The sequence below is a fragment of the Ceratotherium simum genome, chromosome 15 (genome assembly GCF_057802395.1).
Source record: "Ceratotherium simum simum isolate JZ-2026a chromosome 15, ASM5780239v1, whole genome shotgun sequence".
Classification (NCBI taxonomy): Eukaryota; Metazoa; Chordata; class Mammalia; order Perissodactyla; family Rhinocerotidae; genus Ceratotherium; species Ceratotherium simum.
Window position 1 is genome coordinate 63,685,760 of NC_141914.1, and position 24,528 is coordinate 63,710,287.

At 39.7% G+C, this 24,528-nt stretch overlaps 1 long non-coding RNA gene across 7 annotated transcripts in view; it reads right to left on the bottom strand.

The window, feature by feature from the left end:
- Nucleotides 1-24,088, bottom strand: part of LOC147915232 (uncharacterized) — a 38,480-nt gene extending 14,392 nt beyond the window's left edge. For 3 of the 7 annotated variants that reach the window (XR_015554536.1, XR_015554537.1, XR_015554541.1), the window contains exons 1-5: nt 23,814-24,060; nt 9,684-9,768; nt 7,895-8,018; nt 7,094-7,188; nt 6,540-6,618 (exon numbers count right to left, since the gene is read on the bottom strand). This is a non-coding gene — a long non-coding RNA (uncharacterized LOC147915232). Of the gene's footprint in view, nt 1-6; nt 6,346-6,539; nt 6,619-7,093; nt 7,189-7,894; nt 8,019-9,683; nt 9,769-23,813 lie in introns of those variants that run through there. The other 4 variants (XR_015554539.1, XR_015554538.1, XR_015554542.1 and 1 more) reach the window with 3 other exon arrangements.
- Nucleotides 24,089-24,528: the final 440 nt, after the last annotated feature.

Consider the following 24,528-nt stretch of genomic DNA (forward strand, 5'->3'; position numbering starts at 1 on the left):
ATTTTAACTTAAAATATATGATTATATGTATTATCTATTTAAACATTAGCAAATATATCTAGTAAGACATAAAAATGGTAAGATATCAAGACAATGTGAGATCATGCCAGGAATGAAAGGCTGAGTTAATATTTTAAAAATAGAAGTAATTTGCCATATTACTTTTATGAAGGAAAACCAAACAGTATGAGTCTCTCAATAGATGCAGAAAAAGAATAAGGAAAAAATCAACATCTAATAATCTTATAATAAGTACACTGAGAACAGAAGAGAATGTCTCTATTGTGGTAAAGGGCATCTACAAAAACACTTACAGTTAACACCCCACTATTTAAAAAAATGAATGCTTTCCCCCTAAGATCTGCAGGTTGACAGAGATGTCCCATTTCTCTCCACATTATGGGGGATTCTTGGGCTGTGACCCAACAGGGAGAAGGTGACCAATAAGAGGGATGCGTGCAGTGACCTGGGCTGGGAAAGGGAGAGGAGGCAGCCAGTCAGAGGCGCTGCTGGAGTGCTAGGTTGGCTGCGGGGCCAGACTTGTTCTGAGATTAGACACGGCCAGTCACAATCCTCCCTGGCACTTGGGGGCGGGAGGAAGATGGATCACTTGGGACCCCTGTGCCTTGGTTGAGGGAGTAAGGGACGTGGCTGCACGTGGGAGGTCCCCAGCTTCCCCGCCCTCCTCGGTACCAGGACGTTCCCTGAATCAAGAGCGCTGTTGCCTCCCCCTGGTAGTGCCCGCCACTTGGGATCCTGCCCCAGGGTGCCTGTGTGGATCCTGTCACTTGGACGATGCAATTCCCCGCTTCAGTTGAGTTACAGTTTCCGAAATATGTATTGGCAGCGGCACTTTTCTATTTCTTTATACTCTCTGCTGACTTTTTTGTTGGATCTTTTGTGTTTGCTTATTGATTTGAAGAATTTTTTAGATAGTCTATAAATTAACCCCTTATTGGTTCGTATCTATTGTAGATATTTCCTCCTATTTTAGCCCTTGTATTTTAATTTTATTTTTTATTTTTAGGTTGTTGACATATATTAATAAATTAATTTTATATATCAAGCTTGTATCTAGCAACCTTACTAAGATTCACTTTTAGTTGTAATAACTGGTAGATTTTGGTGAATTTCCCATTCACGCAATAGTGCCATCCATGTATACTGGCAGTTTTATTTCTTCCTTGTTGATCCTTATGCCTTATATTTTTTTCAATTGTGTTAATGCCCTGACTCCCCTTCCAGTGCCATGTTAAACAGAATTAGTGATAGCAGGCTTCTGTGTCTGGTTTTCATCCCAGGGGAAAAAACTTTCAATAATTCTGTATTAAGTATGATGTTTGCTATATTTCATTTTAAACAAACGTAATCATATTAAAGAAGTTGCCTACTTTTATGATTTTGCTAAGAGTTTTTTCTACATGAATAGATATTGAATTTTATTAAATTATTTTTTACCTTAATTCTAGATGATCATATGATTTTCTCTTTTATTTTTCTGCTAATGGGTGATTTACGTGATTTACTTTAGAGTGCTAAATCAGCCTTGTATTTTTTAGCGTATCCCACCTAGTACTGATGTGTTATGTTTTCATGTATAACTGAGTTCATATGATATTTTACTTAGCATATGTATATCTGTGTTTATGAAAGAGATAGTCTATAACTTTATTTTCTTCTAATGATCTGGTCAAATTGTGCCATCAACTTTATCCTGGCCTCATAAATTGAAAATATTTCCTCTTTTCCTCCTTTTTGGGAGAATTTGGGAAATTTAGGTGATTTTTCTTTTCCTCCTTATGTTTGGAACCTTTCAGTAGTCTGGATCATGAATTTTCCTTCGCAAGGTTTTTGTTGCTGTTGATGATTTGTTGTTTGATTTGATTTTTTAATAATTGATCCACTTTAATAGATATAGAATTTTTCCTATTTTATGTTCATGTATGTGTGTGTCAGTTTTGATAAGTTGTTTTTAAAAATGTGGTCCATTTTGATCTGTGCTGTAAAATTTTTATCCTAAGTATTTCGTAAAATTCGCTTAGTATGTTGTTAATGTCTGTGGGTCCTGTAGAGGATGCCCATGTTTTGATTCCTGATATTGGCAATTTGATTTTTTCTCTTTTTCTTTTCTTTTTTATATCTGTTTTGCTAGGGGTTTATTAATTTTATTAATATCAACAAAACACAACTTTTAGCCTTGTTGATTTGCTTCTGTTGTATTTTTCTTTGTCATTGATTTCTGCTCTTATATTTACTATTCCTTTACTTTTATATTCTTCTAGTTTGATAGTTGTTTTTTAATTCTTGGGAAGGAAGCTGAGATTAATGATATCAGTCTTTCTTCTATTCTAATTTACTTATTGAAAGCTATAAATTTCCCTCTAAGCACTGATTTAGCTGGCATCCCATGTCTACACAAGTGTGTTTCCAAACCCTGTGCCTGCAGTCCAAGTCTGCCTCCAGTGCCTCCATCACATGTGCCTGCAACCCATATTGGTCTCCAGTGTCACCGCCTTGTATCACAACAGTCCATGTATCCCCCTGTGTATTTCCATCCCTTGTGTCTATGGCTCATGTCTGTTGTCAAGTTTTTCTAATCTCTCTGCCTATAGTCCTTGCCAGCTCTCAAAAGTCTCCATTCAGTGTGCCTGCATCTTACGCCAGCCCATTTGAGTCTCCATCCCCTGTACCTACAACCTATGTCAGGTAACTTTTTTCACCATCTCCTGTGCCCATGGCCTATTCCAGGTCCTGTGTATCTCCTGTAAGGAGCTCAGCTGAGCGAGGAGTGAGAGAGCTGAGCTGCCAGGCATAGCCGATTAAAGAAACAAGTCAAAAATGAAAGCCTTTAATCAAGTACTGCAATGCTATAGGCAAGAAGCTAAACCAGAAAAAGTGCAAACTCTCCCCTGTTCCATTTATGCCTATAGAGTGGTGCACAGTTGAGGGCGAGGAGGATCAACACAGACATGGGGGTTGTCTAAGTGTCGAGAAAGCCCCTTAACAAAGACTTTGGCAGTTTTATGGACTCTTGTGACTCAGGAAACCCAAAAGTCAATAGCTGAGGAAGACTGACGTAAAGCTCCAAGTAGGTGGGCAGATGGCAGGTCATTACATATAGCATCAGCTGCCACAGACCCTCTAAAACCCAGCATGTGTAGAAGTGACAGAGGTGACCAGTGGGGCAGAGGGTTCTCCCACAAAAAGAGGTAAATCCCAGGGTAAATGGAGATTTGGATCTGAGGGGAACTAGGGGATAACACAGACTCAGACAGTGGGTTTGAACATGAAAATTTGTTTCCATAACTCAGTTGTCCTTTCCCATTCAAGGCTGGCCTGGGTTGCGAACTCCTTGCCAGCGAGCTTGGCTCATTCAGAGACCCTGAAGAGCAACCTCACTTCCTATTTAGGGTCATGCCCAGCCTGGTGTTTGTCCAGTTCTTGAAATCTGTTTAATTACTCTCATGCTTAGACCTTCTAATCATTCCTCCTATTGTTTCTCTCCCACAAGGACTGTGGTCAGAATCATATTATCTTAAATATCCTGGAACATAATGGGTCATGTGTCTATTTCCCTCCTCAAAATCCATAGCAAACTCCCATAATCTGTCTTTATATTCACCTTTGAAAGCTGCCTGTGATTTCTGCTGACTCACTGACCACCATCCTCGTCCACCCACATGTGAAGTGCAAGGACTGTGGGGCATTTGGGCACACAGCAAGAAGCATGATGTGCACCATGAATTGCTGGGATGAGCTATAGTGCCCCAGTCCCTGGAATCAAATAAGGAGAAGGAGAACCTGGAAATAAGGAAACCCCAATGTCCAGGCCCCTTTAACAAGACCAAAAGAAAGAGGGAACAAAGACAAAGGTGAGTAGTATGGAAGAGTGTAACCAACCCATGAACACTGAAATCTAATGGGAGAGTGTGTCTAATGGGAGAGTATGCACAGCCATCTCCAGGCAAGGACAGAGAATGTGGAGAGAAATAGACAAGAGTTCTATATCCTCCAGGGCCAACACTCAGGAGCTCATTCTGCTCCCAAAGAATCACTAAGGGGGAGGGTCCAGGGCACATCTTAGAACTTTGCATATGGCAGGCAGAAAAGCAAATGAGTCTAAATGAAAGTAGCTAATGGAAACCCTGCTGGGCTGCCTGGAGTTGAGGGAAGGATCTGAGATGGGATCTAAGACAAGGCAGTCCTGCCAAAGTTCACAGGGTATCAATATACCCTCGCTCAAAAACACTGCATTGGACTGGACCCCAGAAAATTTTATCCCAGTGAGGAAATTAGAGCATGTCCACTTAACAAGGTTTGTTCTGCAGGAACAAACAAGCAGTGGAGGAAGGCTCTACTCCAGGAACTTTCCAGGAGATCCCAAGGGAGGCAGTAGCAAAACTGGAAGGAACTGACAGAATATTGCAACTATCTGAGGGTGAGTCTCCCCTGATTCCCTGCTCTATATCTCTTCTGGGAACTCTGATATGCTTCACTCCCATGATCCTTCTTTTTTTTTTTTGTGAGGAAGATCAGCCCTGAGCTAACATCCATGCTAATCCTCCTCTTTTTGCCAAGGAAGACCGGCTCTGAGCTAACATCTATTGCCAATCCTCCTCCTTTTTTTCTTCCCCCAAAGCCCCAGTAGATAGTTGTATGTCATAGTTGCACATCTTCTAGTTGTTGTATGTGGGATGCGGCCTCAGCATGGCCGGAGAAGCGGTGTATCGGTGCACGCCCGGGATCCGAACCCGGGCCGCCAGTAGCGGAGCGCGTGCACTTAACCGCTAAGCCATGGGGCTGGCCCTCCCATGCTCCTTCTGTGTGAAGACTTTTTTAAAAGTCCACTCTAGCCAATGGGATTCCACTTTATTTGTGTAATTTTCAGAATCCATTTTTTTGTTTCTTACAACTACTTGCACATCTTCCAGTAACATGCTGGTAGGGCATGTGGAAGTGATTTTAGTAGACCAAGAGGCAGAATTCTATATGCAAGAACATGCATCTTTTAAATTGTGATTAGTACTGTCGAATCACTCATCAAAACTCATTTGCCAGCAAAGTGCCTTAAATTCAGCAGTAGTTATGTTTACTCTGTAGAAAAATGTATGAAAGAGCTTGTTTCCACTTAATTAACAAGAGCAAATATTAAGAAACTTTATATTTTCCACTCTGATGTAAAAAAATGCATGAAGTTGATATTGTAATTTATTTTCCCCTGATCACTAGTGAGGTTGAGTACCTCATGATATTGAAAATGATTGTTTATATTTCTTTTACTGATATATTAAATTTTAGATGTTCCATGACTTTTTATTGATTGATTTTCATTTTCCACTTGAGAGCAAGAGAATCCTAATATATATTAAATGTGTGATATCCTCTCCCACATCATGCAGCCGCAGGCAGAGTTTGTTCACACAACCAAGAAGGAATCTGTCCTACACCTTGTTCTCACATGCCAGGCACTTGTAAAGAAACCTGACAAGAGATCCATCTACTCATCAAAAGACTCAGTCCCTTCCATATCTCTCAGTAAAGCACTCACAGTCCTAATGTGGGAGCTGTCTGGAATTTCCAACCTCTCCCAAGTACAATAGGGCCTGGATCTCACATGGCCAGAAAGACACGTGCCTAGGGGCCAAGGATTGACCTCCTGTCTCCATAAAACAGACCTCACCTGAATACCATCCAGGCCTGCACCATGGCCCATCCTCCACCATCCAGCCATGTTCAAAGTCAGCCCCTCAGAATGGTCTTCACAAGATGGGACAATGGATGGTGGAGCTCCAGGCTCAGAAAACATGATGGGGAATATTCTCTTGTGTTGTACATTTTGATTACTAAACATCATTATAGGGGCCAGCCCCGTGGCATAGCAGTTAAGTGCGCACGCTCCACTGCTGGCGGCCCAGGTTCGGATCCTGGGCGCTCACTGACGCACCACTTGTCAGGCCATGCTGTGGCAGCATCCCACATAAAGTGGAAGAAGATGGGCACGGATGTTAGCCCAGGTCAATCTTCCTCAGCAAACAGAGGAGGATTGGCATGGATGTTAGCTCAGGGCTGATCTTCCTCACAAAAAACAAAAAAAATCATTGTAAAGTTCTTTTTTTTTTTTTTTTTAAAGATTTTATTTATTTATTTATTTATTTTTCCCCCAAAGCCCCAGTAGATAGTTGTATGTCATAGCTGCACATCCTTCTAGTTGCTGTATGTGGGACGTGGCCTCAGCATGGCCGGAGAAGCGGTGCGTCGGTGCACACCCAGGATCCGAACCCGGGCCACCAGCAGCGGAGCGCATGCACTTAACCACTAAGCCACGGGGCCGGCCCTGTAACTGTCCTTTTATAAGAACTCAGGTTATAGTTATGAGCTCATGTTAATATCTTGCCTAAATTCAAACTATACAAAACTTTCTGCTGGGACAGCCCTTACTCCCAACTCTAATTATAGTCATGTTATTGTGCTGTACTAATAACCATCCCATTCCCAGGTCTCTAATGTAGGGGACCAGAGTTCAACCCAAGAAACTTAACTGTTGCCGTGTAGTCAGATGGGTCCTTCTTGCAGATATCTGGTATAGGTATTATTTCTTGGTTTTAAAGGTCACTTCTCCTGCCGAAAGTAAATTAAAAATTAAATTTCTAGAGAGGCATTAGGGAACCAAAATGTAGAGCATACAAGGCAAATATTGACCCTTACACAGGGAAAGAATGTGAAATGGAGGAATGCACCAGTGAGTAGAAACATGTTTTAGGACACTGTCAATTACAAAATGTTTTCAAGATTGAAGAGAAAATTAAGGTGGGATTTGGTAAGGTTATGAGAGAAGAAATCATCAAAGGGAAGGGACGATGGCAAAGTTCACAACATGAAACTTCCACTCCAAAGAGGACATAAACTCTAAATAAACAGAAATTGATAAATGCTAGAAATAATGACACCATTGAGAATTTTTTCCCCACTGGCTTCTCATACTTTTCTGAAAAGATGATCGACTTAAGGAAATCTGCAGTTGGCATTACCAAGGGTCCTGTTCCCTCACTGAAAAGATTTCTCCTCATATTGCACACGCACGCCTGGAGCATACCCAGCCTCAGGCCTTGGAAGAATCCTCTTTCTTCCCTCCACAACTCCTCTCTGTGCTCCAATGGGAAATCACATCTGATTTGCAGAGCTGCCACCCTGTTCACAGGAAAAAGCTACATGAATTTTGAACTCTGTTTTAAGAACCATACATTTTGTTCAAGTCCAGGACAGGATATCAATGAACAACAGAGTGAGCATTGAAGAAAACCTTGTAGGTCCTTGAGCAGAGCAGGAAGAACACCCTGACACCAAGCCCAAAGCACTGAGGAAATCTTGTTGTGGAGTGCATGAGCAAGCTCACAGACAGAGTAAAGATTCTCAGTGTTTTCAACAATGGAGGAATGAAATGTTTCCAGTTAATATTTCTTCATATAAAATTTTATTTTCAAATATAATCCAATAAATAGAAGCTCCAGCAGAATAATCTAAGTTTACGTTGCCTGCTATTTTTTCTACTCTGGTCTCAAACTCTGGGCTTAGTGCTTAGAACAGAATAATTACTTAGGAAATGTTTAATCTCATTGCATTAATTTAATCTCATGGATAAAAAAAATATCCATTGAGTTTTCAGCATTGTTCTGGGTGCTGGCGATAGAACAGCAACAAAGATATGAAACTGTGGCCAGGAAGACTATATTCTAGTGGAGGGACAAAGTACATGTCAGTAAATCAATAAAGAGACAGATTACCTTCACCTAGTTGTAAGTGCTATGAAAGAATACGAATGAGGCTGGGAGGGGAGAGGCATATGTGGACACTGTTCTGGATGCTTGTTGAATAAATAAATCAGTGTTAGACTCACCCAGAGATGAGATGACTGATGTTTTCTGGCATCACCTCTCTGTACTGCTTCCTCTGGGATGTGTCCACAAGGCCTACTCTTCCTGGGGGAAGTCCACAACCGCACCCTTGGAGGTCACTGATTCCTAAAACATTATGGACATTCTAGTTCAGGCAGGGACATCTCTACCAAGGTCCAGGGAGGAGAGTTGACATGATAGTGCTGGGGAAAGGGGGTTATAGGTGTAGAAAGCTCAAATCCTGTTTGGGGTTCCAGCCAAATGTTTCCCTGTGCTGATCTGGCATGTGTTGTTCATGCATAAATACATTGAAATATACAGTACATACACAGCCTTAATACATATTAGCTTCACTATAAAATAACATCACATGAAGTGCAATGTGAAGTAAACTGGACGTTTCCCAAAAATGTGGTAAATCTCACTTCCAGACTGGTATATATAATATAGTATATTATTATTAGTTTTGAACTTAAGAATGCATAACTAGACTCTCCTTCTTACCAATTTCAAGTCACAGATTCATCACAAAGCAAGCAATACCATTGCCCATGACATATAACTGTGATCATGTGTAGACATTTCCCCTATATGAACCTCACATTTCTCCTTTGTGAAATGGTTTAACAACCTTTTACAAATGTTGACAGATCCAATGAGCTAATTTGCAAAGAACTTCCTTTATATCAAACACTCAATACCCATAAGCAATAAGCATGTTATTATTTAAAGGTGGAGAATGATGAAGCAATGCAGACCATTCTGCAGAACTGAATAGACTTAGAAAACATTGATCAGCAGGTGCAGCCTCTCTCCTTATCTCTGCACATTTCCTGTGTTCACTACGAGGTAAAAGACAGATGGTCCAGAAACACAACACAAGGGCCCCTGATAATTCTATACAGAAGGACAGCCCTAACCTGACCCATCTCACAGTGAGGTTTCCATTGTAAATTTTCTGTGGGACCTCCAGAGATCAGTTATCATTGTCTGTCTTGTAGTTTAATCCCATCAATCTGCTAACATGTAACAGAAGCCTCTCAAATGTATATGGTCACGCTACTACCCCCAAAATGGCCACAGAATCTGAAGTTTTATTCTGTTTACTATACTCCTTCACCTCAACACACTGCAAAAATTAAGAAAATACTCTCCACACGTTGTGTTCAGTTTTCAAATTTGATCAGAAGTTAATTACAAAGAGACAAACTGGGTTTTGGGAAGCAGGGTAAGCAGAATTTTAGTTATCCTTTTTTTAAGTTATAAAAATGTTCAAGTATTTTAAATAAAACTCTAATAAATTTAAAATTGGTGGAAATGAACCCTCATTACTCTCTCTGGTCCAATCCTCTCTTTAACCCACCACCTCAATGCTGCACAGCCTCCACCCCAACACCTGTAACACTGGATTGATTGAACTCACTTGATGAAATATCTCCCGCCTACTGGATTATAACCTTTACTTATGCCTAAAGCCACTGTAGCCACTACATGGATAATGAGTGAGTTACTTCTCCACCAAGGCTATGGGTGAATCTGAAATAACAACAAGCACTCACATCTCTTCTCTGCAAGGATATCCTTAATGGAAAATTGATTAAGTCAGTGTCAATGTAGGAAGGAGATTATTTATCAGTCCTTGACCTGCCATAAGCCTTCCAGAATCCTAGCGAAACATAACACACCAATATTTCCTGGGTGCACTTAGAAGATCCAGGCCAAGAGGAGAAACCTACCCATCTGCTGATAACAGAAGTGTCAGTTCAGGAGTAAGTGCCAGTTTCTACTCACCTGTGGTTGCATTCTCAAGAGCTCAGCTGCCCCTTCTTCCTCAGTATTCTCACCAAAGGACAATCTGATAACTAAGCAGACAAAGCTGAGGAAAGAAAAAAAAGCCAAGAGACTCCAGTCTTTTCCGCCACTTGTACATACACTGGTCATGAAATCCTAAACCTTCACACGGCAGGGAATCCCCGGGCTCAAACCACACTTGCATGAAGAATGATCTAAGACAGACAGGTGAAGCAGTCTCTTTTCCTAGGGTCTCTTTTCCTTGCGCTACTGTTGGTCATAAGGAAGATACTAATATTCTCATTTTACAGATAATAAATTGAAAGTCAGAGAGTTTTATGCTTTCATTAGGCCTGGCAGAGGTATTATTTAATTCCTTCCCTGATGTCAAATCCTAGAAGAACCTGACTAATGTTACATGGAGATTCTTGTATTCACAGCCAAAGGCACCATTATAGGATTTCTGATGTCGTATTTCTTGGTTAGGTGCATTAGCATTTCTTCGTCAATACCTACACTAGCCCCTAGTGGCCCACACACTCCCTCTGTACTCCGTCCCCACCCTCTGCATACACTTGCCCTTAATCATCGTGGCTCCTCCACATGGGGATTCAGGCAATATCAGTGGAACCCTGGCTCTATCCTCCACATCCTTGGATATCTGACCAGGCTACTTTGGAGACTGTTGAATGGTAGCGTGCAATGATTCAAAGATTCATCTCTTGCTGGAGGGTTCAATGACTGTCATCATGTAAATATAGCACTAAAATTCCATGGCACAGGACAGAAGCCATAGTACATACACGATAATGTTACTCTTGTGTCCCATGTTCCCCACAGGGCAGGAAGGCTCATAAGTCATAGAGTGAAGGAATTTAGTTGAGCATTTCAGATACTGTAGTGAAATGGCAGCTGGAGCTCTGCCCTAGTACTTGTCATCAACAGGAGCATCTCTTCATGTCATAATTGACGTCTATGGAGGCATCCTCCAACTGTCAAGTATTACCCAAACACTGTTAATAAGTGTATGGCAGCGACAAATTACGACAACATGTCATGAACGACGTTAGGATCACAACTCTTTGAGCTTGAGGTCTGGAGTAGAGAAAATATTATCTGATAAATAAATTGAAACTCAGCAACTGCAATTACATAGATTTGCTTCTTTAGTCCCCATAATAACGCTACTGATTATGAGTTAGTTACCTATTTACACATGACATCAACTGGCTCAAAAAGCTTCATGATAAGACAAAATCACATGGCTACAAAATGTCAGAGCTGAAATTTTAGCTCTGCCTGTCTCTGAATCTCAAATAATTAAATGTGCTCATCCTGAGGAGTTTTACCTAGACACTGCCCAAGTTTTATCTGGATTATGTCACCTCTCAGGTCAATGACCAGAGACCTCTTCCTCTTCTCATAACCCTTCTCCTTTCAGCCTGTTCACAAAGTTACCATGCCCAGGTCCTCTCACTGTGGGAACCTCCAGTACAGTGACCACCTTCCCCAACATCAGCCCTCACTTTCCCTCAGTTTCAACATATTTGTATCCAAACAAACAGATCTCATGCCACCTGACTTTCACCACATCTTCTGATTGAGACCCCAATCCCAGGTGACTCCAGAATCTCCCTTTCCCATAGCTGCATCTGTCACAGCACAGGATTTAGGATACTGACCTGGTCTAATTGGAGTGTCCTAAATCTCCCAATGCCTTTTTGTACATATCTCCTATCCTACTATATCTTGATAATTCAATCGTTCTTCCATGATTCATAAATGTTCAGGCCTCACCCATACCTTAAGTCTCACAAATTCTCACCTTTCCCTTCAGTTTCCACAAAGGGGATCATCTCCCACTACAACAGATGAATCACATCATCTGAAGATACATTTCAGCTCTCTGAAATCTCATGAAATCCACATATATTCTTGAATACCTACCCATTGGTGACCCCTCATCTGTTAAAATTGAAAGTTCATCTCTATCCCTGGCCAACCTGATGTGAACATAGTTTTCATTTCTCTGAGATAAATGCCCAGGAGTTGATATTGCTGGGTTGTATGGTAGTTACAAGTTTAGTTTTAAAAGACCCTGCCAAACTGTCTTCCAGAGTGGCTGTACCATTTTACATTCCCACCAGCAATGTACAGGAGATGCAGGTCCTCCACATCCTCACCACCATTTGCTATTATCACTCTTCTCTTACCTCAGCTATCCTGATAGGTGTGTAGTGATATCTCATGTGATTTTCATTTACATTTCCTGAATGACTAATGACATTGAACATCTTTTCACCTGCTTATCTGCCACCTGTATCTCCTCTTTGGTGAAATGTCTCTTGATAGCTTTTGTCCAGTTCCTAGTTGAATTATTTACTCTTACCGTTGAGTTTTAATAGTTCTTCATATATTCCATTACCAGTCTGTTCTCAATATGTGATTTGCAAATACTGCTGCCAGTCTGCAGCTAGTCTTTCCATCCTTCTAACAGGTTCTTTTGCAGAGAAACACTTTTTAATTTTGATGAAGTCCAATTTTTCAATTTTACTATTATAGATGATGTTTGGTGTCAAATCCAAGAACTCTTTGCCCAGCTCTTGCCATAAAATGCAAACATTTCTCCTCTTTTCTCCTTAGTTTTATAGTTTTCCAATTTAGATGTGTATTTGTGATCCATTCTGAGTTAATTTTTTTAATAAGGTGTGAGATTTAGATTGAGGTTCATTTTTTCTTCTGGATGTTTGATTGCTCCAGCACCATTTGTTGGAAAGCCTATACTTCCTCCATTGAATTGCCTTTGCAATTCTCAAAATCATTTGAGAAACAAATTTCTCAAAAATCATTTGGGCACATTTCTGTGGTTCTCTATACTATTTTCTATACTGGGTTCCCCATACTGGTCCACTGATCTTTGTGTCTATCCTTCCAACAATACCACATAGTCTTGATTACTGTGGCTATAAAATAAGTCTTGAAATTGAGCAGACTGATTCTTCTCACTTTATTCTTCCTTTTCGACATTGTTATAGCTATTCTAGTTCCTTTGTTTTCTTACTTATTTTAGAATCACCTTATGTACATATCTACAAAAAGTTTTGCTATGATTTTAATAGAAATTACATTAAACCTGCATAACAATTTGGGGAGAATTTACATCATTACTACGTTTGATTTTCCAACACATGACCATGGTATGTCTCTCCACTTATTTAGCTATACTTTCATCAGGATTTTGTAGTTTTCAGCATAAAAGTCCTATAAATGTCTCATTAGATTTATACCTATGTGTTTGTTATTTTTCAGAGATTGTATTGTATTTTTAAGACTGGCATCTACATGTTCATTGATAGTTTAAAAAATAAAACTGATTTTTGTTTATCTTATATTGCACAACCTTACTGAACTCACTTATTAATTCTAGAAGTCTGTGTGTTTTTTGTTTTTTGTAGATTTCTTGGGATTTTCTACATAGATAATCATATCATTTGCAGTTAAGGACAATTTTATTCCATCCTTTCTGATTTGTAAGCATTCTCTGGTCTTAGTGCACACACAGCCTAGGACTTCCAGCACCATGTGGAAGAAGAACAGCCATCCTTGTCCTGCTCCTGATCTGAAGAAAAATCATTCAGTCTTTCATTATGAAGTATAACGTCAGCCGTAGGTTATGTAGATGCTCTTTATCAAGTTGAGTAAATTCTCCTCTATTCCTAATTTTCTGAGAGTTTTTGATCAGATGCCGGATTTTGTCACATGCTTCATGACACTGAGTGATATGATCACTTGGATTTTTCTTCTTTATCCTCTTCATATAGTGTATCACACTAATTGATTTTCAAATATTGAACCGGGCTTGCATCCCTGGAAGAAACTTTAGTTGTTTGTGGTACACAATTCTTTGTATATATTGCTGAATTCTGTTTGCTAATATTTGGATAAGGATTTTTGCATCTATATTCATGAAAGTTGTTGGTTTAATGACTTTTTCTGGCTTTAATATCAGGTTAAAACTAACTTTATAAAATGAACTGGAAAGTATTCTCTCCCCTTCTATCTTCTGGAAAATAAAATAAACGAAATAAAAAACTCAATGGATGGCTCCATAGTGGACAGGACGGGTCAGAGGAAAGAATCAGTAGAATGGAAGACAGAATCATCAAAATTACACACTCTGAACAACAGAGAGAGAATAAACATAAAAATAAACAGAAGCTTAGAAGTCTGTGGTAGTATGACAAAAGAGCTAACAATCATGTCATGAGAGTTCCAGACAAAGAGGAGAATAAGAGCTGAGCTGAAAAAGTACTTGAAGGAAAAAAAGGCTAAAAATTTCTGTGCTGTTTGTCTGCAGTAGAACAGTTATTGTCTAAAAGTTTTGTCTTGCTAGGCTCTCTATTTCCTGATCTTTTCACTAGAGAGAGCAGGCTTCTGCTGCATTTCTTTTTTCTCTGCCATTGGTATTTATGGGAGGCCAGCTTCTCAGGTTCAAGTCTGTGATATAAGTCAAAAAGAACACTCAAGGACTTCATTACCATGTCATTCCTTGTGTCCCAAAGTCCCTAGCGGATCTGTCCTCTTCTTGCCATCTTCCAGAGGCTATGTTTATTTTATACATAATGTCCAGGGTCTTTCATTGTACTTAGTGGGAAGAATAGGGAAAATTATATCAACTCCATCTTCCCAGAAGCAGAAGTTAATCTAAATTTTTAGAAAGATCATTCTGACTACTGTGGGAATAATCACCTGTAATTAGGCAAACGTTGAAGCAAGGAGACCTGTTAAAAGGGTAATGAAATGATCCAGGGGAAAGATAATGGTAGCTTGGGGCCAGGGTGATAGCAGTGGAGCTGGTAAGAAGTTGTTAGATCCTGAATATATATTGTGAAGAAAGTGCAGAGTGAATTTCTGAGTATATTACACACAGGATATGAGAGAAAGAAAGGAGTCACAGATGATTACCAGGGTTTTAGCCTGACAAGTAGAAGAATGGAGTTGCCATCAACTAAATTAGAGAAAGCTGAGGAAGGAGCTGGTTATGGTAAAAGAACGATAATAGAGTTGACTTTCAAGTGTGAAGTAAGAGGTGCCCATCACACAGCCACATGGCAGCGTTAGGTAGGCAGATGAACACAAGCCTGGAGTTTAGGGGCTGGGGTTCAGGCTACAAAGATATATTTAAGGTTCTTCAGGACATAGGTGGTATTTAAAGCCATGAAACCACGTGAGATCACTGAGGGATGAGGCAGAAAGAGAAGAGTACCAAGGATGTAACCCTGGGCTCTCCAACAAGGATTGGGATATGGGAAGGAGCCAGCAGAGATCTTGAAATGATGCAACAGAAAGCTAGGAGAAAAGCTAGGATAGAGGTGTATCCTATAAACCAAGTAAAGAAAGTGTCCTAAGGAGGAGAAAGCAATGACCTAGATTCAGATGCAGCTGATAGGTCAAGTAATATGAAGACTGAGACTAAATCAGTGGATTTAGCAAAGTCGAAGAGGCCTTTGGTGATTGTGACAAAGCTGTTGCTGTGGAGTAATAGGGGAAATTCAGATGTAGTGAGTTCAACAAAGGATACAAAGGAATTAGAGACAATAAATGTAGACCTAAGACTTAGACGATTCACTAACTTCACCTATAACTGAGGATAATGACGCCTTTTCTTCCTTACATTAATCTTTACTGAAGATCTACTTTGGGTCAGACACAGCAAAATAAGGAAATATAAGGGGAATAGGACTTGTAGGGAAAGACATAAAGGTAGTAAGTAGACTGAATTTTAAGAGGACATCATAGACAAATATATTAAATACCACAATGGAATGGCAAATTCTCCACTGGATAGGAAATCAGGACAGAATTCTCCAAGGAGGTGACACTATGTCTTGAAAAGCACTATCATGAGAATCTATGAAGCTCTTCACGTGAAAGCTGTTTAAAAATAAGGTCCTGTAGACCTTGCATAATTAGGAGGATATTAAATTTTAATGAAACTTAGGCAGTTCTGATGGCATCACTGGCAGGGAAAGACCTCAGCTTAACTCTTAAGAGAGATGGAGAATTACTCAGTTCAGTTAACAAGGTCCTTTAAGGCAAAAGAATATGAGTGGGCAGTGCTATAGTTTAATTCTCCATCACTAATATTTATAAAATGTCTTAGAGGAGGTTAAATGCATGTCATGCTATGGAATAAAAACACACAAAAGTCATTCCCCAACAAAGAAAATAAACAGAAAACACCAATGCATATCCCTCCCACTCTTCACCATAGCAGCTTGTTGGCTTAAACATTCTGAGTATTGCAAACCATCATCCTAACATTACAAGCACAGACCAAATGACATACTTTAAAAAAAAGGCAATGAAATAAGCCAGTCACAAAAGGACAGATCATGGTTGATTCCACTTGCATGAAGTACCTAGAGTAGTCAAATTCATACAGACAGAAAGCAGAGTGGTGGTTTCTGGGGGTTGGGGATGAGAGGAGAGTGTAGAATTATTGTTTAATGGGTACAAAGTTTCAGTTCTGCAAGATGAAAAGAGTTCTAGAGATGGATGGTGGTGATGGTTGTACAACAATGTGAATGCACTTAATATCACTGACCTGTACACTTAAAAACAGGATCATAAATTTTACATCATGCATATTTCACCACAATTTTTAAAAAATAAGAAATGAAACAAAAAACAGAGAGAGGAGACTTTTGCCTCAGCTCATTACGAAGTAACCAGAGTATGACATCCTCTTGCTGTGAACCAGAAAACTCGGGAAAAAAATGTATATGAAACTGATTTCAGACACTGGACAACAGGCTGCATAAGACTGTGATAAGGATAAGCCCTATTATTTGCCCTTTCTTAATGAAACCCCTTTCCAGACTGCATGGCAAGGAGAGGGAACCCAATCAGAACAGCATGGCATATTGAGTAGGTAAAATATATCAGAGCTCAGGGAGGCTAAGGCAGCTGGAGATTGTGGAGAGGAGATATGTAGAAGGCTCTGAAGAGAAGAGAGCTATATAAAAAGAGCTCCAAAAATCTGCGTGGGGGTCCCTTTCATCTGTTGACAAATTCTAAGCAACACATGCAACTCAATGAGGCGAGGCAAAAACTGACCAATGGGTCAACTGACAAGTTGAACAATATCCATTGCTAAATGTCTCCCAACCCTTTGGATTGGGAGACATTTAGAGTTTTGACCAGTTAGAGCAGAGAGTCCCAGTTGAACCACCAAGGCAATAAATAAAGACAGCATAAGAGTGGCACCTCAATAGTGGGGCTAAATAAGCCCTAGAGTAAAAGATACTCTGCATCTAACCTAAAAAGCTTAAAATAAAACCTTGAAAAATACCAAGCTCATCTTCCTGAAAGAACAAAGTCCAACACTCTTTAAAGAAAAAATACAAAACCCAGACATTAACTATCATAGTAACAATGTCTACCATCCAATTAAAAGTTACTGGACCTACAAAGAAGAAAGAAAATAAGACCAAAAACAAGGGAAAAACGTAGTCAATAGGAAAAGATCCTGAAAGGCAGATACCATGAACTGTCCAAATAAGGATTTTAAGACAACTGTTATAAATATCTACAAGTATTTAAAAGACAACATGAATATAGTAGGAGATAAACAAAAGGTATAAAAAAGAACCAGATGGAACTTCTAGAGGTGATGTAAATATATATACGTTGGAAATGAAAAATTCAATAAATGAGACCAACAGAGGATTAGATGTGCAGAAGCAAAGGAAGTGGACAGCACAAAAACAGAAATACCTAAATTCAAGTACAGAGAGATAAAAGACTGGGAAACAAGGCTTAGTGACCTGATACCAGGTGAGTAATCACCAAAACAATAACAAAACAATAACCTCTCCTACTAAAGTAGATAGGGACCATCCAGTGATGTTGCCAGTGATGGAGATAAAATGGAATGGTAAAAAACACAGAACTAATAAAAAAAGAGAGAGGAACAAAGAATAGAACAATAAAAAAACCAGTAGTGAGACAGTAGATGTAAACCCAAGTGTATTAATAATTATAATAAATGGAAATGGTCAAAACATTCCAATTAAAAAGCAAAGACAGGGTAAAAGCATAACCTAACAACATGCTGTCTACAATAAAACCTACTTTAAATATAAAGACAAAAAAAGGTTAAAAAAAAAAGAATGGAAAAAGATAAACCATGCAAACACTAACCAGAGATAAAGACATTTGATTATGATAAAAATGTCAATCTATTAAAAAGACATACCAATCCTACATGTGTGTGCACAAAATAACTGACAGAATTAAAAGTAGAAATAAGACAACACTGCTTTCTCTGAACTAGATAAATCATGTAGACAGGAAATCAGTAAGAGAAAAGAAGACCTGAATAATACCATCAATCAATTTGTCCTAACTGAAACTTTTAGAACACTCTAGCCAATAACTGAAGAATACAAAACTAATTTCAAGTAAACATGGAAAAGTTTAAAATCATACAAAATATTGTCTGACTACAAAAAATTAAATTAGAAATCAGCAACAGAGAGGTATCTATAAAAACCCTAAATATTTGTAAATAAAACACCATATTTTTAAGAGACTCATGGGGCAAAGAAGACATCAGAAAGAATTTTAGAAACTATTTTAAACTGACTGAAAATGAACATGCAAGAGAGCAAAATATGTGGGATGGTCATAAATTTCAAGGGGCAATGGGAAATAATACAGTCAATCTGGAAAATCATTTGGTAGTTTCTTTTTTTTTTTTTTTTTTTTAAAGATTTTATTTATTTATTTTTTCCCCCCAAAGCCCCAGTAGATAGTTGTATGTCATAGCTGCACATTCTTCCAGTTGCTGTACGTGGGACGCGGCCCCAGCATGGCGGGAGAAGCGGTGCGTGCCAGGGATCCGAACCTGGGCTGCCAGCAGCGGAGCGCGTGCACTTAACCGCTAAGCCATGGGGCCGGCCCCATTTGGTAGTTTCTAGTTAAATTTGCAACCACCACATGACCCAGAAGTTGTACTCTTGGGCATTTGTCCCAGAGAATAAAATTGTATGCTCACAGAAAACCCTGTACATGAATGTTAATAGCAGCTTTACTCTTATTAGCAATACTGGAAGCCATCCAAATGCCCTTCAATAAGTGAGTGTTTGAACAAACTCTGGTACATCCATACAAGGGAATACTACTCAGCAATACAAAGGAATGGACTATTGGCGCAGGCAGCAACCTAGACGTACCTCAAGAACATCACGTTTAGGGGAAAAAAGCTAATCCCCAAAGGCTGCATACTATATGATTCCACTTATACAGTGTTCCCCAAATGACAAACCTAGCGAGATGGAGAGCAGATTAGTAGTTTTCAAGGGTTAGGGACAGGGTGGGATGGAGAACAGGTGTGAATACAAAGAGGCAGCACAAGCAGTTCTTTTGTGGTGATGAAACAATTTTGTATCTTGACTGTTCTGGAGGTGGTTACACAAATCTATACCTGGAACAAAACTGCACAGAACTGTACACACACACACACACACACACACACACACACACAGAAATATGCAGGTTAAAAATATGATGAAAGCTGAAGAATGCCTGTGTTCTAGTTAACAGTATATCAATGTCAATATATAATGTCAATTCCCTGAATTTGGTATTGTACTACAGTTATCTAAGATGCTGCACTGGGGGAAAGTGGCTGAAGAGCACTCAAGATTTTTTATGTTATTTTTGCAACTTCCTGTGAGTCTACAATTATTTCAAAATAAAAAGTTTAAAAAATACGTGGTACACCTAAAGCAGTGCTTAGAGGGAAATTTGTAGGTCTAAATGCTAATATCAGAAGAGAAAAAAGTCCAAAATCAATTACCTTAGCTTCTACCTTAAGAAATTAGAAAAAAAAACAGCAGAGTATATCCCAAGTAAGTAGAAGGAAGAAAATAATGAAGTTAAGAATAAAAATCAATAAAAGGAAAAACAGAAAAAAGAATAGAGAAAATCAATGAAAGCAAAATCTATATATTTGAAAAAGTCAATAAAAGTCGATAAAACACTAGCTAGACTGATCAAGAAAAAAGAGACAAGGTACAAATCTCATTAGTGAAAGGAGAGACATCATTATAGATCTTACAATAATGAAAAGGATGATGATGCAATATAAAGAGAAACTATATCCCTGAACTTGATAACTTAGAAAAAAAATCAATACTTTGCAAAACACAAATTACTAAAATTGACTCAGGACACAAAAATATGAAAAGTTTTAGAAAACTAAATTCTTAAATCTTCCCACAAAGAAAACTTGAGGCCTGGATGAAATCTATCCAAAATTTAAGGAAAAAAAAGAATACAATCTGACAAAAACTCTTTCAGAAAATGGAGGAGGAAATAGGGCCCAATACATTTATTCCATCACAAAACCAAACAAAGGCACTACAAAAAAAGACAACTACTGAACAATTTCCCTTGTGATCACAGATGTAAAACTCCTTTAAAAAGTAACAGCAAATAAAACTCAGGAAGATAGATAGATAGATAGATAGATAGATAGATAGATAGATAGATAGATGAAAAAGATAATCCATTTAGGACCAAGTGGGGTTCAACCTAGGAATGCAAGTTTGGTTTAACATTCAAAATTCAATAAATGCAATTCAATATATTAACAGAACAAAGGAAAAATAACCTATGATTATCTCAGCAAATGCAGAAAATCATTTGACAAAATTCAACACACATTCATGATAAATTTAAAATTTAGAAAACAAGAAGGGCCAGCCCAGTGGCGTAGTGGTTAAGTTTGTGTGCTCTGCTTCGGCAGCCTGGAATTTAAGGGTTCGGATCCTGGTCATGGACCTACACACTGCTCATCAATCCATGCTGTGGCGGTGTCCCATATACAAAGTAGAGGAAGATGGGCACAGATGTTCACTCAGGGACAATCTTCCTCAAGCAAAAAGAGGGAGATTGGCAACAGATGTCAGCTTAAGGCCAATCTTCCTCAAAAAAAAAAAAAAATTTAGAAAACAAGAAAAAGAAGGAAATTTCCTCAAGCTGATAAAGGGATCTATGAAAAATGTACAGTTAACACTATAAGTAATGATGAATGACTGAACTCTTTCCCCCTAAAATAAAGAACAGGGCAAGATCCACTCTCACCACTTCTATTCAATATTACACTGGAGGCCCTAGACAATAAGGTGGGAAAAACAAATGAAAGGCATACGTGTTGGAAAGGAGTAAGTAAAACCATCTTTATTTGCAGATGACAAAATCACGGGGAAAAAGGTTATTAAAACTACTAAGTGACTTTAGGGGGCCGGCCGGGTGGCGTAGCTGTTAAGTGCGTGAGCTCCACTTTGGTGGCCCAGGGTTTGCAGGTTTGGACCCCGGGCGTGCACTGACACACCGTTTGTCAAGCCATGCTGCTGTGGCAGCATCCCATATAAAGTAGAGGAAGATGGGCATGGATGTTAGCCCAAACCAATTTTCCTCAGCAAAAAGAGGCGGCTTGGCATCGGATGTTAGCTCAGGGCTGGTCTTCCTCACAAAAAAAAAAAAAAAAGTTAAAAAAATAAACTACTAAGTGACTTTAGCTAAGTTGAACATGTAAGTTCAGTATGCAAAAAAACCCTCTATTTCTATGTACTAGCTAAAAATTAGAAATGAAAATCTTTAAAAACTATCATTTATAATAGCATCCAAAAACATGAAACATTTGAGGAGATAAATTTAATAAAATATGTGTAAGATATGTGATTCCACTTCAAGAAGCTAAAAAAAAAAGACCAAAGTAAACCCAAAAGAAGTAGAAGGAAAGAAAGAAGGAGCAGAAATCAACAAAATTTAAAAGAGACATGGAGAAAAATAATCAAGCTAAAGGTGGGTTCCTTGAAAAGATCAACAAAATGCACAAATTATAAACTCATATCTAGAATGATCAAGATAAAATAAATAATGAGGGTATAAATCATCGATATTAAGAATGAAAGAGGAATTATCTCTACAGGTCCTACAGACAATGAAAGGATACTAAGAGAATATCCTAAACAACCTTAGCCAACAAATTCAACAACTTAGTGGAATTGGTAAAATTCCTTTAAAGACAACTCCCAAAGCTCATTCAAGAAGAAATAGTTAACCTATATAGGCTCATATCTATTACATTAGTTGAATTCCTAGTTAAAATCTCTAAGCTCAGAGGGCTACACTGGTAAGTTCTACCAAACATTTCAGAAAGAAATAATACTGATTCTACAAAATGAGGTCTCATTTTAGGAGACCATTTTAAGTTTTTGATACCAAAACCAGATGAAAACATTATAAGAAAACAAACCTAAAGACCCATATCCCTCATGTAACTAGACACTAAAATCTCTTAAATATGCTCAAATAAAATCTAAAAATTTTTTATTTATTTTTATTTATTAAAAAAATTTTTTTATTGATGTCATAATAGTTTATAACACTGTGAGATTCCAGTTGTACATTATTATTTGTCAGTCACCATATAAATGTGCCCCTCATCCCTTTAGAAATATTTTAAAAGAATAAACATCACAACCAAAGAGGTTTATCAAAAGAATGCAAGGTTGGTTTAACATTCAAGATTGTTCATTAACAGAATACAAGAGAAAAACCAGATGATCATCTCCATAGAAGCAGAAAAACATTTGACAGTATTTAGCACCCACTGCTGATAAAAATACTCAGCAAACTAGGGAGAATAATTTTCTCAACCTGATAAAGGACACCTACCAGAAATCCTATAGCTAACTTTATACTTCAAGATTAAATATTGAACACTTTCCTCCTAAGACCAGCAACAAGGCAAGGATGTCCACTCTCACCATTGCTATTGAACACTGTGCTGATACTCACAACATGGATGAATCTCAAAATTATTCCACTGAGTGAAAGAAACCAGAGAGAAAAAGGGCACACAGGGCATGACTACACTAATACAAAATGCAAACTACTCTAAAATGAAAAAAGGTATGTCTGTGTTTTCCTGGAACCCAGAGGCAGAGCAAGGAATGGACTGCAAAGGGACACAAGGAATTTTTTGGGGGGTGATGGAAATGCTCTGTGTTATGGCTGTACACAACTGTCAAACTCATCAAATTGTATATCTTAAATGGAAGAAATTTATTTTATGTAAATCATTCTTCAATAAATTTGATAAGAAAAAATGATCAATACGTTTAAAAACAGGAAGAGAGAAATTAATGGATGAAAACGAAGAAATTCAACAGTCTTGGAGTCTGTAGAAAAGTAATCAAATAGACATTCTATCACTGAAAAACATAATATCTGCAATTAAGAAGTTATTGGGGGCCAGCCCCAGTGGTCTAGTGGTTAAGTTCTGTGTGCTCTGAGTTCGATTCCTGGGTGCAGACCCACACCACTGTCTGTCAGTGGCCATGCTGTGGCAGCTCACAAAAAGAAAAAAAGAGGAAGCTTGGCAACAGATGTTACCTCAGAGCAAACATTCCTCAGGAAAAAAAAAAGTTACTGGATGCTTTAAAAGTAAAGCAGCCAGAAGTGATGAAATAATTAGAAAAACTCAGGGCCAATAAAAAATATCTAAACTTTTAGATATTTGGATCTGAAACTGAAGTTCAGAGAGAAGAAAATATAAAAAAAGAATGAAAACAAAGTACAGAGCAAAAGAAAGATGTGGGACACGGTCAACAAGTCCCACATCTGTGTAACCAGAAAGACAGGAAAAAGGAGGCAATAGCAGTATTTGAATGAATAACGACTGAGAATTTCCCAAACCTGATGAAAGACTCAATGCACCATTCAAAAAGTTCTGTGAGCCCCGAGTAGGACAGATAAAAAACACATGCACGTGCACAGGTACCGAGACAGAACATCTTAAAATCGGGCAAAGAAAAAAGCACATCACTTTCATAGGAACAACAAAAAACCAAAAGGCTGCCAACGATTTTTCGACCCGGGTCCCTGCCCTGACCCCGGCACCACCCCGATCCCAGGCCTGGCCCCCATCTCAGCTCCACCCCTGACTCCCGATCCCAGGCTCCGCCCAGGAACCCGGCTCGACCCTGACCCCTGACCCCAGACCCGGTCCCTGACCCCCGCCCCTCTCCAGCCCCGCCCCCAACCACTCACCTGTCCCTCGGCAGAGAGCGTTTCCTTGGCGGGCCGGCGGGAGGCCGGAGCGGGGCTCAGGGGGTAGAGACGGGGCAATGGGGTGGGCAGAGGCAGAGTCCGAGGCCATCGAGGTAGCAGCGGAGCCTGAAGAGACCTAGTCCGAGAGGACTAAGGCGACTGAGACTGAGGCACTGAAGCGACTGAAGCAGTGGTAGCGGCACCTCGCCATCAGACCAAGACGTCCCCTGCGGCGCGAGCCCGCCCCCTCTGCGCCGCTGACCAGTCCCGAGGAGCACAGCGCTGCTGGCCCCGCCCCCCGCGCAATCGGAAAGAAACCAATGAGCGTCAAGGGGGCGGGAACGGGGGAGGTGCCAAAGGGGATCGGGGGCGGGACTGACAATTGGGGCGGGGAGGAGGCTGGGTCTTCAGCGGGTTGGTTACTGGCCCTCAGATGGGTCATGGGGGGTTGGGGGTGTGTGTGTGTGTGGGGGGTCCGCTGGTCGTAGGCGGGGCCAGTGCAGGGGCGGAGCCCAAGGCGTGGCGGGGCCATAAATGGAACGGAGTGGGGCTAGGGCGGGGGTTCACTGGAGGGGGCGTGGCCTGGTGTGGGACGGCTCTGGCGGAGGCTGCGGGGCCACGAATGGGGGCGGAGACGGACCCTTGGACATGGCGGGGGGCCTGGGCGTGGCTGGGCAGGCCCCGGGGAGGAGGCGGGCCACAGGTGGGGCAGGGG